This window comes from Hibiscus syriacus, unplaced genomic scaffold (genome assembly GCF_006381635.1).
Source record: "Hibiscus syriacus cultivar Baekdansim isolate YM2019G1 unplaced genomic scaffold, ASM638163v2 tig00112925_pilon, whole genome shotgun sequence".
Lineage (NCBI taxonomy): Eukaryota > Viridiplantae > Streptophyta > Magnoliopsida > Malvales > Malvaceae > Hibiscus > Hibiscus syriacus.
Genome location: NW_024063420.1, coordinates 100,010 through 115,648, shown reverse-complemented (window position 1 = coordinate 115,648; position 15,639 = coordinate 100,010). Strand labels below are relative to the sequence as shown.

The 15,639-nt window shown below is 34.5% G+C and overlaps 2 pseudogenes; both read right to left on the bottom strand.

Moving 5' to 3' along the window:
* Positions 1 to 8,199: 8,199 nt before the first annotated feature.
* Positions 8,200 to 10,116, bottom strand: LOC120184623 (annotated as a pseudogene).
* Positions 10,117 to 10,651: 535 nt separating this feature from the next.
* Positions 10,652 to 15,514, bottom strand: LOC120184561 (annotated as a pseudogene).
* Positions 15,515 to 15,639: the final 125 nt, after the last annotated feature.

The window sequence follows — 15,639 nt, the reverse complement described above, 5'->3', positions numbered from 1 at the left end:
AATTTCATTCATGATTTCAGTGATATCCCTTGTATATTCAGATATTGAACTACTGTGAAGTTGAATGATCTCATCCCTGTAAGCTAATTTATTCGTATAATGAGCTACTTCACCCATTTGTGGCATGGCTTCACTCATCATGCTCTCTCGTTCTCCTACCAGAGAGTGGTAATATTCATATGTGTCTTGCCACCTAGCATTGGTACGGTTGATCTCCCTTTCTAGGTTAGTGATTTGAATCTGACATTGTTTGAGATTGGTTCAGCTCAAAATGTAAGATATGGATTTTAAGCTCGTCATTCATGGCTTGAGATTGGTTTAATTATTCTTCAAACTTTATCTGTAATTCTCCCATTTCCCCAATAAGCTCATCCACTCGTTGACTCTTTGCGGAGAACATTTGCATCCATGACCCCATCTCTACCTATTTTCTGTTGAGAATATGATTCCAACCTTTCCTTTCAGACCACATTTTATCATTCTTTTGCTCTATTTCCTCTTCAAGCTCTTGAATTTTTCAATCTCTAACTTCAAAATCTTCAAGTATGTTATTCATACTGACCTCTTTCTCGTTCTTGAATCTTTGAGCTTTACGATTCTCAGCCTTATATTGCTTTACCAATTCTTTCTTGTCGGCTTCCAATTCCCCTATTGATCCATATCAACTTCAAACTTCTTGAAATGGTGTTTATTCTCAACCTTAAGATTTGTAATTCGACGCTTCGTAGCTGCTAACTCTCTAGCCCACTGATGTGGTGCCTTACTCAATCCAACTCCCTTTATGGCTCGTTATAGCTTTTAATAATCTTTTTTTAGGTCTTCTAGGTTAGTTTCCACCGCCTCCTTTTTTTTTCTCATCATTTCGAATTATTTGGCGTAAAAATCAGCATCAAGAGTTAGCATGAAGTTCTCCTTTCCCATTTCTTCAATTCTCTTGGTATCATTGGCTTTTTCTACCTCAAATTTTTTCCTCTGGATTTCCAGGTTTGAAGGAACCTTCCTAAATTGTTCCTCTTTCGACATTGATCTTTCTCTAGAAGCTAAAGGGATTTTTTCATTTACCCTTTGAATTCTCCAGGCTTCATAATCAGGTGTTAACATGACATCATCTCCAACTACTTTGGTCCTAAAAGTTAACCTCCATGAATCAGCCACATCTTTCATCTTTTTCTTATAATTGACTTCTTAGTAGTCAAATTCAGCACTAGCTAAACCATATGTCACTGAGATTAACTGTCAAGCACCATATTGTCTCAGAACTAACAAAGGAGCGTACTTGAATCCTCCGTATAGTCCCACAAGCATAATCTAATCAGAGTCTCCATATTTGAACAAGATTTGAGTGTGCATTAGCCATGGAGCTCGACATGCTATATTTTGACCTTAAAGGTTTTTAAAGAAATTAATTCATTGGTCTTTATGTGATATCTCAAGCTATTCTTTTGTAAGATACTCTGCAATATGAGAATAATCCTTCAAGAAGTGATTGTAGTTGACTTTTTTCTTCCTTTAAGAAATGACATCTAATCCAAACAGTAAGCAATTAAGCACAACCCAAAAAGCGTCCTCCTCTAGTCTCCTACAAATGTTCAAAGATATAAATGTCTTAGCTAGGATTATAGGAACTGGATTCAACTCTCTCTTTATTTTTTCAAATAAGTTAACCACAGCTAACTCAATGAGACCCAAACATTTAGGGACGATCACCAAGCCATAAATCCCCAGGGCAAGCACATCTCTTCTTACATTTTCATCCATGTGTGTTTCAACTTTCTTTTACAGGTAGAACCATGGCACTCCTTCACTTTCTCATTTTCGCTGCAGGTGATCAATCACCCATTTTTCACTTATGCCTGAGATTTTTACGAGTTTTGACTTGAAGAACGGTCCTTTTATAGACTTGGAATAGATCTTGTCCACTTTAACTTTAGGCAAGTTCAACAAAAAATGGTATTCTTCCAATGTCAAAGTCATGTCCTCCCGATTAAATGTGAAGCAACTATATGTTGGATTCCAGAATTATATCATGCTTTGAATCAGGATCAGGTCTATAGTGACATAAATCAGATGGAATATATCTTCATAAACTTGTTGAAATGCTTGCTTCTCAGTAAAATTCCAACTTTCCCAGATCTTTTTCAAAACCTTGATGGTGGTCGGTGTGTAATTAGACAGTTCTGACACGTAGTGCCTTGTTAGACTATCCTCTGTTTCTTTTGCTTTGCTATGGACCAATTTTGCACATCTGCAAGATTTTCTTCTTTGTTTAGGAAACTTTTTTCTATCGTGAAAGTCTTTCAACCTTACAGACACTTACAGATCAATTGCCCTTTTCTAATGCCATGTACATGAAGTATGAAGAAAGGAAAACAACAAAACAAAACAAGCCAACCAGTTAGTCGAAATAAAGGCGTAACGTTAACAAAAGATACATAAAGGTAAACAAATTTGACCTATCTACATGTTATTTACCCAAACAATATTTATAAAAAAAATGGGTCCTACCCAGACATGCTTTCTACCCTCATGCATTTATTTGGAAATTAAAGTCTAACTGCATATAATTTCTAGTTCGCATGCTCTTATTCGAAATGAGTAAATCTATTCTAAAAATTCGAAAATAAATTAATAAATAAAAGGTTAGAGTAAGTTTCTCCTTCGTGTACACCTATTTTGGCACTTACTGGCGGACAAAGATTCGACATAACTTCACCTAGGGTGAACATTCTATGGTTTACTACAAGCATGGTTTTGTCTCTAATATGGAAAAGATACTCGAATTATCCTTGCTGTTGGTGGCTGCCAAACCCTTAATCATAACCCATTATAGGCATAAACATATCAAGTTCAATTCGAGGGGATTCACTTTCTTATACCCATACGAGGAATAAATTCTTACGAAGGTATAAGGCATGTGTACCTCAGAGGTTATTTGTTAAGGCTCATACAAAGAATAAACTCTTACGATAGCAAACCGTTCACCCCTACTTACTTGGGACGAGGCTCGGGTATAGAGATCATGTCATGTAAATGCACGTGAAGTGTGTGAGGAGGAACATACAAACCTTTGACCCTAAAAACAAAAAAAAACTCTCAAAATAAACTTTGACAAAGTTGAAAACATGAATTAAAACATTAGTACGACAGATTGAAAATAAAGAAATTATAATAAAAAATTCAATAAATGGATCATAAGTTATCTAAAGACTCGAACTCATAATTTTCACAACTACGACAATATATAAACGACTAACAGACTGACTCTCTAAAGTCTCCAGCGGAGTCGCCAAGCTGTCATAACTTCCTTTTTTGGTTTAAAAATATTTTTCAATTTTTTAAAAAAATCAATTACGACTTTCTTTTTGAAAGTATTCATTTCTGAATCGATTTAGTTAATTAGTTAATTCGATTTGGAGTCACCATCGACCTTTAGGTTAGGTAGATCGAGTACCTAAAAACATCTTTAAAATAATTTTAAGAAAAATTATTTAAATGACAAAAATTAGTCTGCTTTACTAGAAATTCGTTTTTAAGGATTCAGGAATCAATTACGTATGGGGAAGGGTAAGCACCCCACTACGCCCAAAATTGGTTCTAGTTGCTTATACGGTGTCGTAGAAGAAAAATTATGCATAAGAGTATAAAACTAGAACATGATCCATTTATTGAGGTTTAATTGATTTGCTTCGAATTACTTATTAAGGAAAATTCTTTAATTTGAAAAGAAATCTCGAGATTCGCACATACTCAAACGGGAAAACTATCACATCTATTTCTTGTCTGTAAAAGAATATTTTCTCCTCAAATTGTTTAAAAATATTGAATTAAATAAGAAATTAATATTGGAATTTACATGAAATAATCCATTACTTTTTTTCCTAAAAAGCATACATTGTCAATACTTAAATTAAAATAAAAAGGGAAAATTAAAATATTACTATCATTTTAATAAATAAATAAACGCTCGATTTATTTCAAGTTTACACTTCGTTCGAATATTGTATTGAATCACACTATCTCTATAAGGTGGTGCTTTTCACACCCATTCTACAACAAGTGTTCTTGAAAATGTTCGAATGAGCTACCAAAAAATTTAATATCAAGTATGAGAGATATGCAAAATGCTGATACAAGAATAATCCATAATTAAATGAATGTGAATGAGATAGAATAAAATAACATAGAGATGATTAGTATATAAACATACAGGGGTTAAGGCATATTAAGCAAATATATATATGATATAACGTACATAAATAATAATAAAGCATTTAATAATATATACATTGTAAAAAAAACAAAAAATGTATTAATTAGACTGTTTAAACAAGAATAATAAAGACTAAAATAAAACTAAATAACAAGAGGACTAAATCATAAAAGGCACAAAATAATAAAGCATAAATATGTAGTAAACCCATGAAATTTCACTTGCAAAACAAAAACAAGGACGAAAATGAACTCAAATTAAAATATAAGATCGATAGTATAAACTAAATATTAATATTCTAAAACAGAGTTTAAGGACTAAAACAAAAGTCAAGCAAGTTTAGAAACCAGATCATAAATATCAATAAATTCACTAATATACAGACAATGATCAAAATAAATGAATCATGAATCATGAATCATGAATCATTAGCCAAAAATAGATATTAAACCAAATATATATTAAAGGGTAGAAAATGACTGAAATACAAATGCAAAGAAATTCAAGACTCGAATCAAGAGAAAATAATTTCATTTAGTGACCAAACCGTGATTGTTACAAAATTGAGACCCTCATTGCGTGATTAACCCATGTGCTAAACGGAGGGAACCCTAGCATCAATACGGTGTCATTTCGTTGGGTGGTTATAAACCACATTAAGGGTTTTTGAAAACCCATTTTCTCATTTTAATTCTCCCTAGCCGATTCTTACAAAATAAAGGAGAGCTATCTCTCCAAACTATCCCCGCCGTCGTGAAAACTCTCTCCGACCACCATGGGTCGACGCCAAACGAGGGAAAAGTCGGCACCAAATGAGGGTTTTTGAAAACCCATTTTCTCATTTTAATTCTCTCTATTCCCTGGTAATCTTTTATTCCCACCCTAAAGTCTTTAAATAATGATCTACACTGAAAGGAAAAAAAGTAAAATTGAGGAAATATATGTTCTATTTTCTTATCGATTATGTTTCATAAGATAAAAACGCATCATGTAGATCGTATTTTTTGAAGAACACTTTTATAAGATGTACATTCATCTCGCGTGATACAAAATGATATTATTTTCATAAATAAACTCTAAAATATGCTATAATTATAAATAAAAATAGTATATTCGAACAATAAAGCCATTATTATCATTTTGGAAGCTTTTCTTTACGTTTATGTCATATCCTTGACTTTCGAACGGTGGAGTTCGTGACATTTGGTATCAACGTCCCACCCTGGACGGCACTGACTTTAGGCCCCCTCTACAGAAAATTTATGCGCTTAAATTCTTTAAGAGGTACTCAACTCTGTGTTTATTTCCAATTCTATCTCTATATTTTAATTTCATAATTTATGGTCATCTGCTCTTTAAAACGACTACTTAACCTTTTCTTATTAATTCCGTCAAATAATTTGATTTGACTTAAACGTATGATGTTGTAATAAATACATCTTGAAATTATTTTACAGTCTAACAAATATTAAACTTTTTTTAAAAATGTATGTATCCTCACAACATATTTTTAAGGGATAGACCAATTTTTGATCTCTTAATTTGACAACTTATTTTAACTTAATTTTTTAAAAAATTTATCCACATTAATTCTTAAATTTAAATCCTACTAAATAAAAAAGCCCAAAAAACTAATTTGCGTATTAAAATAATTTTTTTATTAAAATCTAAATTTAGTTAAAAATTAAATTACTGAGCTTTTATATGACATATCTTGAATGATACTTCATTTTATATTTAGAAGAATGTTTAATAAAATAGAAGTGTTTAAATTATATCTCTTATTAATTTTAAGTGTTTAAATATTTTTAGGTCAATGTATATGTCTAATATTCTAAAGTTACCCTTTAAGGTGTTTTACTGTTAACAATCATTAAGGAAATATGTTATCCAATCAATACTTAACAATTAACATAATTTTTTACTTTTTTTTTACTTTTATAAATAAAACTAAAATAATTGATTTTCTTTAAAAATCTCTAAATTCCTTAAATCATCCAAATTTTCCTAAAATACCTAAGAGCTCGCATCCTTGAATCTCATATGTCATTGTCGAATCAGTCATCAATGTCATACCTTCTACCGTTGGACTTCATTGGTCGATCATCCTCTTATCATCACACGATGTCGTTAAAAAGCTCATGTCATCCCTAAATCATGTAGCGCAAAATCATTTTTCAACACAATCATTATTTGTTCATAGTGGTTGGTGAGATTATATCATCATCCGAACCAAAACAAGCTGCTCAACCTTCGACCGTCACTTGTCGCCTGATTTCTTATCTTTAAAGAGATTTGGATTTAGGAATTTTGGGTTTAACAATTTTGAGGAGAGATTGAGAAAATAATAAAATTTAAGATTTTTTTAAAATTTAGTATTTTTTATTTTTTGAAAAATAATATTAATAAAAAATTAATATCACGTATCAAACAATCATTAGTTAAGGGATTCTTTTTAATGGTTGTTGACGGAATAATTTTAAAATAATAACAAAATAAAATTTTAGATAACTTAAATGATAATGGAGAAAACGTTAAACAATATTTTAAAAAAAATTAAACACTCAATATAAAAAGAATATAATTTAAATACTTATTTTTTAATTAAGTATTAAAAGGAATGTGAGTTAATTTTTTAGCACGTATTTATTTAATAGAATTCAAGTTTAAAACTAATGTAAATTAAGAAAGTTAAAAGTGCAGACAAATTATCATGTTCAAAGAACCAAAAGTTGACTTTAAAATATCCTCAAGTTATTTGACTAAAATGAAAAAACGATGGCTCCAAGACTAAAATATTCATTTTGAATAGATACTATAAGAATATAGAGTTTCAACCGTAAAAAACACATAATATGGGGACCTTCTATTGAATTTAACCAAATTTGTGCCTAATTCGTACTCGTATTTCTCCCACGTTGAACTCTAGCTTCACTCGGTCCTTGGCAGAATGATGCTTGATCACCGGCGTAGAGTTGCCGGAGACCAGATTTCTTCATTCAATCCGGTCTACAGGATACACAACAGTAACTCCGATGGAACGGGAGATATCGAATTCGATTTCTGGGGTGAGCGTGAAACCTTGTACTATAACAACAGCAACAACTTGGACGATGAAGGCAGCGAAGTTGAGTTTCAAGTTGAAGAAGAATATGTTGGGGATTTCCCCTCGCCATTATGGGGAGCTAATAACGTAACAGATGCTTCTCCTCTTCTTCCCAGCAACCATTTTTACAGTAACCTTTCCCCGACAAGGCGAAGACAGATAATAGAAGAAGGTCGGAAAGAACTCATGGAGATGATCCGTAACATGCCTGAGTCCAGCTACGAGCTTTCGTTGAAATATTTAGTTGATCAGCGGGATTCACCGGAGATGGTGAAAGAGGAAGTTGTTTACGAAGAAAAAAGCTTTCCTGAAGCGGAAACAAAGAATAGAAAAGCGAAGACGAAGGCGAAGCTGGCAGGTTCATTGTCCAGAACTGCAAGTATGGAAGCTGATAATTCTTGTTAAAGATGTTTTTCCCAAGTTGTTTAAGTCTCAAGAAGAAATCAACGGCTGAAAATAGCTCCAAGGTCTCCCCAAGTCCGTCGTGTTACGGATTCGAGAAGCCGGTGGATAAGAAATGGTGGATTAAAAGGATTTTCATCCGAATGAATCATAGAAACCATGAAGATAGCAGCAACAACAGAAGAACAAGCAGGTAGTTTTGTTCTCTCTTTTTCCAAACTTTATATTTATATATATATACACTCATATAACTGTTAGTCATGGTGCAGGAAGGCAAAAAGAAGTTGCTTGCCTGGTTGCTGGCGATTCTTCGTGTCCAAGAAAGATAGCAAAGGGAAGAAGAAGAAAACAAGTAGACAGTTTGTGTACCCTAAAAACTTACTAATAAAACAGAATTCATTGAATTGCTTTTACTGTTTTTTTTTTTTTTTTGGGTTCTCATTGATATTTTAGTTTATTACATTATGATTCTTCAAATATATTTTTATCTAAGAATCAAAAGTATCAAAAGAATGCACCAAAAGGCTAGCATATGTCTAGAGCTGTGCACTGAGGAGTTCGTTCCAGGTGTCTGGAACACCGGGCAAGCACCAGTGTAAGCAGTCATTGGCTTTTTTACCATAATGTGAAATGTGAGCCTCGTCTCTCAGATCGGATAGAGCGGTTATATCCAAAATCTTCACCCTGGTTCCCTCGACAGCAGCTGCAACTATCTTGTCTGTTGATTCCTCTTGTAGGACTTCACTCCCTCTAGTCATTGGAATGGTGTTATCGCAGGTACCACCGCTGTTCCAGTCACCTTTAAAAAAGTGCCTTGGTGATGTTGTTCTGAAGAAAACTTGTAAGTTGGGATTCGATGCCATCTTAGAATCAAGCCATTTTACTATATTTTTCACTTTAAAGATCCTGGCGTTCTCATTGTTCCTGAGATTTCTGTCTTGGACAGGCACCCCGTTCTCGTACATCACCTCTTTATCCATGTTAATCATCTGCTTGCTCCAATGGTGAGCTGTGTTAAGGACTAAGACATTGATTTGGTCGATATTTTGGCGAATGAAAGCAGGCTGACGATCCAAATGCATGGCGTAAAGGGTATCTGGATCAGTGGCATTAATAGGCTCTCGGTCGCACAGCCTTGCTGACCAAGAATGCAGGATTGTGGTATTTGTAGTCCGAAACCGATAAGCCCAGCCATGGTGATGGACACCTCCATTGCGTAAAAATTGAAGGAAACCGTATTTTTCTGCAACATCTTCAACATCGGAGCTCTCTTGCCCCCCAGTGAGCATGCACATCATGGATTGAAATTGTTCTCTGCTCAAGGAATCTCCTATAAAGGCAACTATTTTGTCTTTCATCCTGTTATATACAATATGATAATTTTCTTTAGACAACTCTACCATTCACTAAGATTAAAAAGACCTGCAATGAAATTCTTAGATTTTATTTTATATATAAGTTTGCATTAAACTGCTTACCTTTCCAAGAAATGAGAGGGCTCAAACTCTGGCATTTTACAATCTATGGACTGCCATCGATAACCTTCGTAGGAGAAATCTGTTCGATTCGTGAGTCTGCATGCCCAATTTCTTTGTATGTACTTGCACTGAACAGGATATAAAGGCGGCCTGCTGTCAGCTACCCATCTACCCTTTGCATAATTACAGACTGCAAATATGGATATAGATATAATAAAATTGCTTCTCTGAAATAATGCATCCTTTAGTTATATTAGAAGAACTTGCATAGCATTTTCATATGTACCTTTTGTTGCCACAGAGGCTGTCCTATTTTCGGAGTTACCATCTGTCATCTCGATTTCAGAATCATCAACATCTGCCTCAGGCTCTTTCCTTTCTTCTTCCTGATGTGTTTGAGACTTTTCTCTATCAGTTTCAATCTCAGCGGGCTCCATAGACTCTGTGGAGTTATTCAGGTCATGTTGAAAGCATGCTGGGGTAGAGCGAAATGCGAACCTGTGGTTAGCCGGCTGTAGTATACATACAGATCCTGAAATTTAGCAACTTAAAATCATTACAGTTAAGTTGAACTCGAATAAACCTGGAGGTGGAAGGAGAGCGTCGAAGCGATGTTGTGTCGGTATACGTGTATAATAAAAGGACTTCTTTCCCAATCCAAAAGAAAAAGGGTGGTCGAAACCAGAGCAAGCAGAGCAAGAGAGAGATGTTTTCCTGTTATTCTGAAAGCATCTCCTGGGCCTCTCTTCAGATCCATTTTTGCACTGCAAAAAATAACAAATACATTATGATGAATCAGATCCTTGGTAACAGAAACTTAAACAACAGTCAACGCCGCATCATGGTCGTTATTTTTGCGATTTTGATCCTCTCCGCTGCCGATATTCATCGCCGGTATTTTGCATGCATGTTGGAAAGGTTAACAAGGAGAAGAAATCAAGGTATATGGAGAAATGTTAAAAGAGGAAACAAGGATGAACCTAGTTGGTAGGAAGTGCCTCCTCTGCTCTCCTTTTATGTTGGATATATTGTATATCTCAATTCTACATAAAGATGTGGATATATTGTATATCTCAATTCTACATAAAGATGTACAAAATATATATATCATGAATAAGTTTCAAATACATGAAGATTATTTTGAAATAAGTTTGTGTAGCAATTTAATGTTGAAAATGTAATGAAAAGAGAGATTCAGAATTTAACTCTTAATTAATATATTTTATGTAATATATAAATGTGGTTTCTTAATTGATGTTGACATTTATCAAAATTATTTCCAATACATAATGATACAATTAATAATATGAAAGCCCCACAGGCTCATTTTGACACACTAATCAAATTAAAATACAAAATGCAACATCAAAAATGAAATCTCATACATGAATATTAATTAGGAACTAAATTCTGAAAATCTCTTGGATACATTTTTAGAGTGAAAACCAAAACCTGGAGCAAAAGGAGCTCACTTGTGATTAAGGTAATACATGTACATACAATACAATACAATACAAATGAAATCAGATGCTGAATTGCATGTGCTTATTTGTTGGGTTCAGTAGACATAAAGCTGGTTGAAAATACATTTCGGTTTCAACAATTTCGGGTGAAAGAAGGGATATGATTTACCTATTACCCAATCAATAAGAGAGAATATATAAGGTGATTCGAGTACCGGCTCAGTATTGTATCTTCAGAAAACTGCCTTCTCGTGCCATTTGCGTGGAGGGCACTATATCTGTGCGATAAGGATTTCATTCCATGCGTCGGGTACACCAGGTAGGCACCAATGCAAGCAATCATTGATACCCTGAGTAGGCCTAATACCGTAACCGGACATGTGAGCTTCATCTCTGAGTTCGGAAATCGCGGTTATATCCAAAATCCTCACCTTTGACCCCTAACAGCTCTCTCGATAACTTTGTCGTTAGATTCGTCTTGCAATACCTCACTACCCCTACTTAAGGGGACCGTATTATTGCAAGTACCTCCGGTGTTCCAATCTCCATTGAGGTAGTGCCTAGGAGAGATTGTCCTAAAGAAAGCTTTTAGTCGAGGGTGTGACGTAAGTTGCGAATCTAGCCACCTGACAAAACTATGCACTGTGAAATTCTTAGCCTTCCCAATATCTTCAAATTCTTCATTCTCATTGGGCTTCCCGTTAACATACATCACCCATCGGTTTTGTTCAAGCTTCCCTCTATTCCAGTGGTGACCTGTATTGAGAACTAATACATCAAAACAATGAAGGTATCGTCTTAGGAAAGCAGGTGGACGGTCCAAATGCATGGCAACATCGGAGTTTCTGTCTGAGCTGTTAAGAGGCACCAGGTCCGAGAGGCTAGCTGACCAGTAATATAAAATGGTGGTATTTGTACTTGGGAAACGATAAACCCATCCATCAGGACGTTTGGCTCCACGAGGTTTGACAAGCCCATAATCCCTCGCGGCATCTTCAACTTCAGGCATCTCTTCCCCACCTGAGACCATACACATCATGGACTGGAACTGCTGCCTGCCTAACGAGTCTCCTACAAAGGCAATTGTTTTATTCCCCATTCTGAAAATTACAACCACAGTTAGAAAAGAAAAAAGAACACCTACTATGAGAACTTCACTAAACTTAAAGCCCTGAAATTTCACATAATTTGAAAATAATTTAAGACAGTAGAAAAGGAAAAGGCATAACAAAATGAGGAATTTCCAGCTGGCAGTGTTACCAGTGTTAATCTTTATTAATTTAGTGTTTCAAAACATCTTGAACTTAGTCAGTAGTGAATGGTGAGATGAGTTTAGTACCAAATTGGAAATGGATAGCAAGATGAGAGACAAGCATTGTGTTTTGGCAGGAAACATTAGAGGATGAAGGAAAAGTAGTGGAGGGCACCTACAGCCCTGATATCAGTAAAGGTACATCAAAATGGTCTCTTTTTCTTTTAGGACAAGCTCTTTAAGAGAGCTACGTTGTGAAAAGGCATAGGAAAGAGCGATATCAAGAAACCATACACAAGACATACCTTCTCAAGAATGAAAACCAGTTAAACTCTTTCATTTTACAATTCTTAGGTTGCCACCGATATCCCTCAAAAGAGAAGTCTGTCCGTTGGGTTATTCTGCAAGCCCACATTCCCGATAACCACTGTTTACATCCAGACCCAGAATAAAATGGCCGCCTGCTGTCAGCAACCCATCTCCCCTTGGCATAGTTGCAACCTGAGTGACAAAAAAGTGGAAATACTTGGTGATAAATCATACAGGTGCCTGAAAATTTTAAATCTCATCCATTGAAGCTTCTAAATAAATTTGAATGTTACAATCATAAATAGAAAAATTTAAGACTGCATTAAAGTGCCATTCAGTGAGCATAAAAATCAAAACAAGAAATGAAGAAAGAAATAGTAGTAATAAAGGACCCTGCAGATGTTTCAGGATCCCAAATTTTATTAAACTTCAGTAAAGTTTATTTAATAATGTGGCATAAAATTTATAAACATTACTATGGTTACTTTCCTTATGCAAGCCATTAGATGGAAAAGAAGCATTATTCCCTATTTTTGATAATGGCCTGCTTGAGATATTTGGCTACCTAGACTAACAAACCAATAAATATTCTGTGATTTATCTCATTAGGCAGATAGTTGCCCCATTTCACAAATTTTCGTTACAGTTGTACGGATGAGGATAATTCCTTACTTTCATGTATTGCACTTCTGGTCAAATTCTATGTCCTCTTATTGACTCTTCCAGGAAAAATTCATCGATAAAGTTTATAGTTTGTCATTCTGCAATCCAAGTTCTTAGACACAAGAATGGTAGAAGATTTTCTAGCTCAATCAAAAAGCATATAAAAAACTTTTATGTAATTCTATCCCTCTACGAGTTTTTGACACTGGATGGATCTCAGAAGTAATGCCAGGAATATAGCTTCCCTACTATTTATCAGCCTTTTCATATTTGCAACAGGTTCGTTTTACTATTATGAAACCATACCCCTTATAAAAACCTTTAATGTGCACATGTTTAACACTAATTAGTAGCTGTGGTCCCCAGTTTTGGCAGGTAACCAGATTTAGAGCAAATGCCTGTAAAAATTCAAGAAACCGAAAAAGCTGAATCTTTTAAATCCAGTCACACGTAAAAGACTAATCAACTCTCGCCCTAACAACGACTCAACAACATAAACTTTTGACAAACAAGTAATTATTTATTTGCACCCTGTACTAGAGTGATCCAGTGGGAGAAAGAGGAAACAAAAAGCACCAATTATCAGTAGAAAGTAGATGCCACAGTAATCTGGATATGTATTGTATACTTTTCTGGTCCTTTAGTCATCGGGAACCCATATTTCCCTAAATCACCATTTGATTTTGTGATTCGATCATTTTAATAAAGGCTTTCAGTAAAACAATTTTCTTAAGCTAAAGGACTGCAATCACCTAAATGCATGAAAAAAAAAATTCACCCTACTGCCTTAGCTTCCAACCAAACACTTTCTATTCCCATGTCATCTGTTGATGTTAAAACAGACTGCTTAAAAACCGACCGTGTCAACATAGTTATTCTGCAAAATTTAGGCTGGTGAATAACTTAAAACAAGAAGTATAGTGGAAAGAATAGGTTTTCATAAAGAAAGTTGGAAGATTTACTTAAAATGAAATGTTTATTCCATACTCAACCTGCATTTTCAGCAGATAACACCTCTTCATCACTATCTTCAACATCAGAAGTGAATGTGGTAACAGATTTTGTTGATGAAGAAGGATTATGACGTTCTCTTTTCATTGGTGCTTCTTTCTTCAAAATTGGCTTATTGACCTTTGTATGCCCTCCATAGCTCCAGGAAATATTTGATGCATTCACAACAACGTCTAGGTGCAATGAGAAAATTAAAGAGTCGGTGTTTTAAAAATAAGTTTAAAAAAATGATGTTCAATTCAAATATAACATACATTAATATCCAGTAAATCGAGGTCCATATATCCATCAAATATAATACAACAGCAAAAATATATTGTTGAGCTAGCTACTTTTACAACCTTTAGCATCCAGAAGGCCTCTCATATAGCACGTCCTTGGATTATTAATCACAGTTGAAACATACTCCATAACAACCACTTAAATAGGATCAATACTCTCTTAAAAATTTTCCATTAGCATTCGGTTTGAATTATCCCAAAGAAACAAGGAAATGAAAGCTCATGAATCAAGTGGCCAATACTATTACAAATGTTTTCCAAGCATAGCTATCTTTTCTTCCGATCTATATCCTCTTTAACTTCTTCAAAAGAGTAAATAAATAAGCACTCTCAAGACTAACAAATGCCACAATGATATGCTACACCAAAAAAATGAAAATTCAATTGAATATTAAAAGAAACAGATGACACTTATCATTGAACATCAATGTGATTCATAGTTTGCTTTTTATACCATCATATAATTTTTCACCTTCCCAGCTTTTCGCCTTGGACATCCTCTTGTGCCTTTACACTTATAATACACTTTCAATACCAATAACATGTTTCAGTTCCAAATTACATTTCCAGGTATGGAAATTTCGTCATCGTCTACCCATTTAGTGAAATCCAAATCTCACATGTATTCCTAGATCCATTTTTCCGTGCATCATGGCCGAAATCTCTTCGAAATTACATTTCCAGGCAAAAAGTTCTCTACCCTAAGAACTAAGATTCATCCCTTCACCTCTCCTAACATTACATGTTTAAACAGTCAATGAGTTACAAACTTAAATGTTCCATTTTTATTCTCAAACAGTAGCCAAAAGAAGCAAAATTTACATTGCCTCCATGTTCATCCCAGCTAGACAACTAAACCATTCTCCACGGAAAACATTCAGATTTACAAGGAAAAAGAGGGAAAACAAACCTGAAGAAGGGTGTCTAAAACGTTGTTGGGCCAATAAAAAGGTAGTAAGAAAAGGATTGTTCTCCCATGGCCAAAGCATTATAGTTACAAAACCCAGAGTAAGCACAGCAATAGAAACATGGATTCCTTTAAGTATAGTAAATTTGCACCCTTTCATCATTATGCCTTCAGCCCTTCTTCTCTAACACCTTGAAACATATACTGGTGTAATTTCAACCTTATTTAAGGAGGCTTCGGCTGTGTATTGAAGAAAAACAAAAGCAATTCAAGTAAGATTATCATTAATTCCCAATCTAAAAAAAACACACAAAGGATTACGGGAAAACAGGAACCTGAATTTGAATTCGAGCCTCCTCGGATGAATGCTCGTGTTTTAGCATTCAATGGATCTGCTGATATTGGCAGTGCATTCGGGCTTTGAAAGTGAGATCGTTCGGCTTAAACTAACAGGGAGAGACGGAAAGATTTTTATTTTATTTTTTTCGGTATTAATAGCTGATTAACCCCCTATACTTTATCTTAATTCTCAATTTCATCCTTATACTATTTTTATC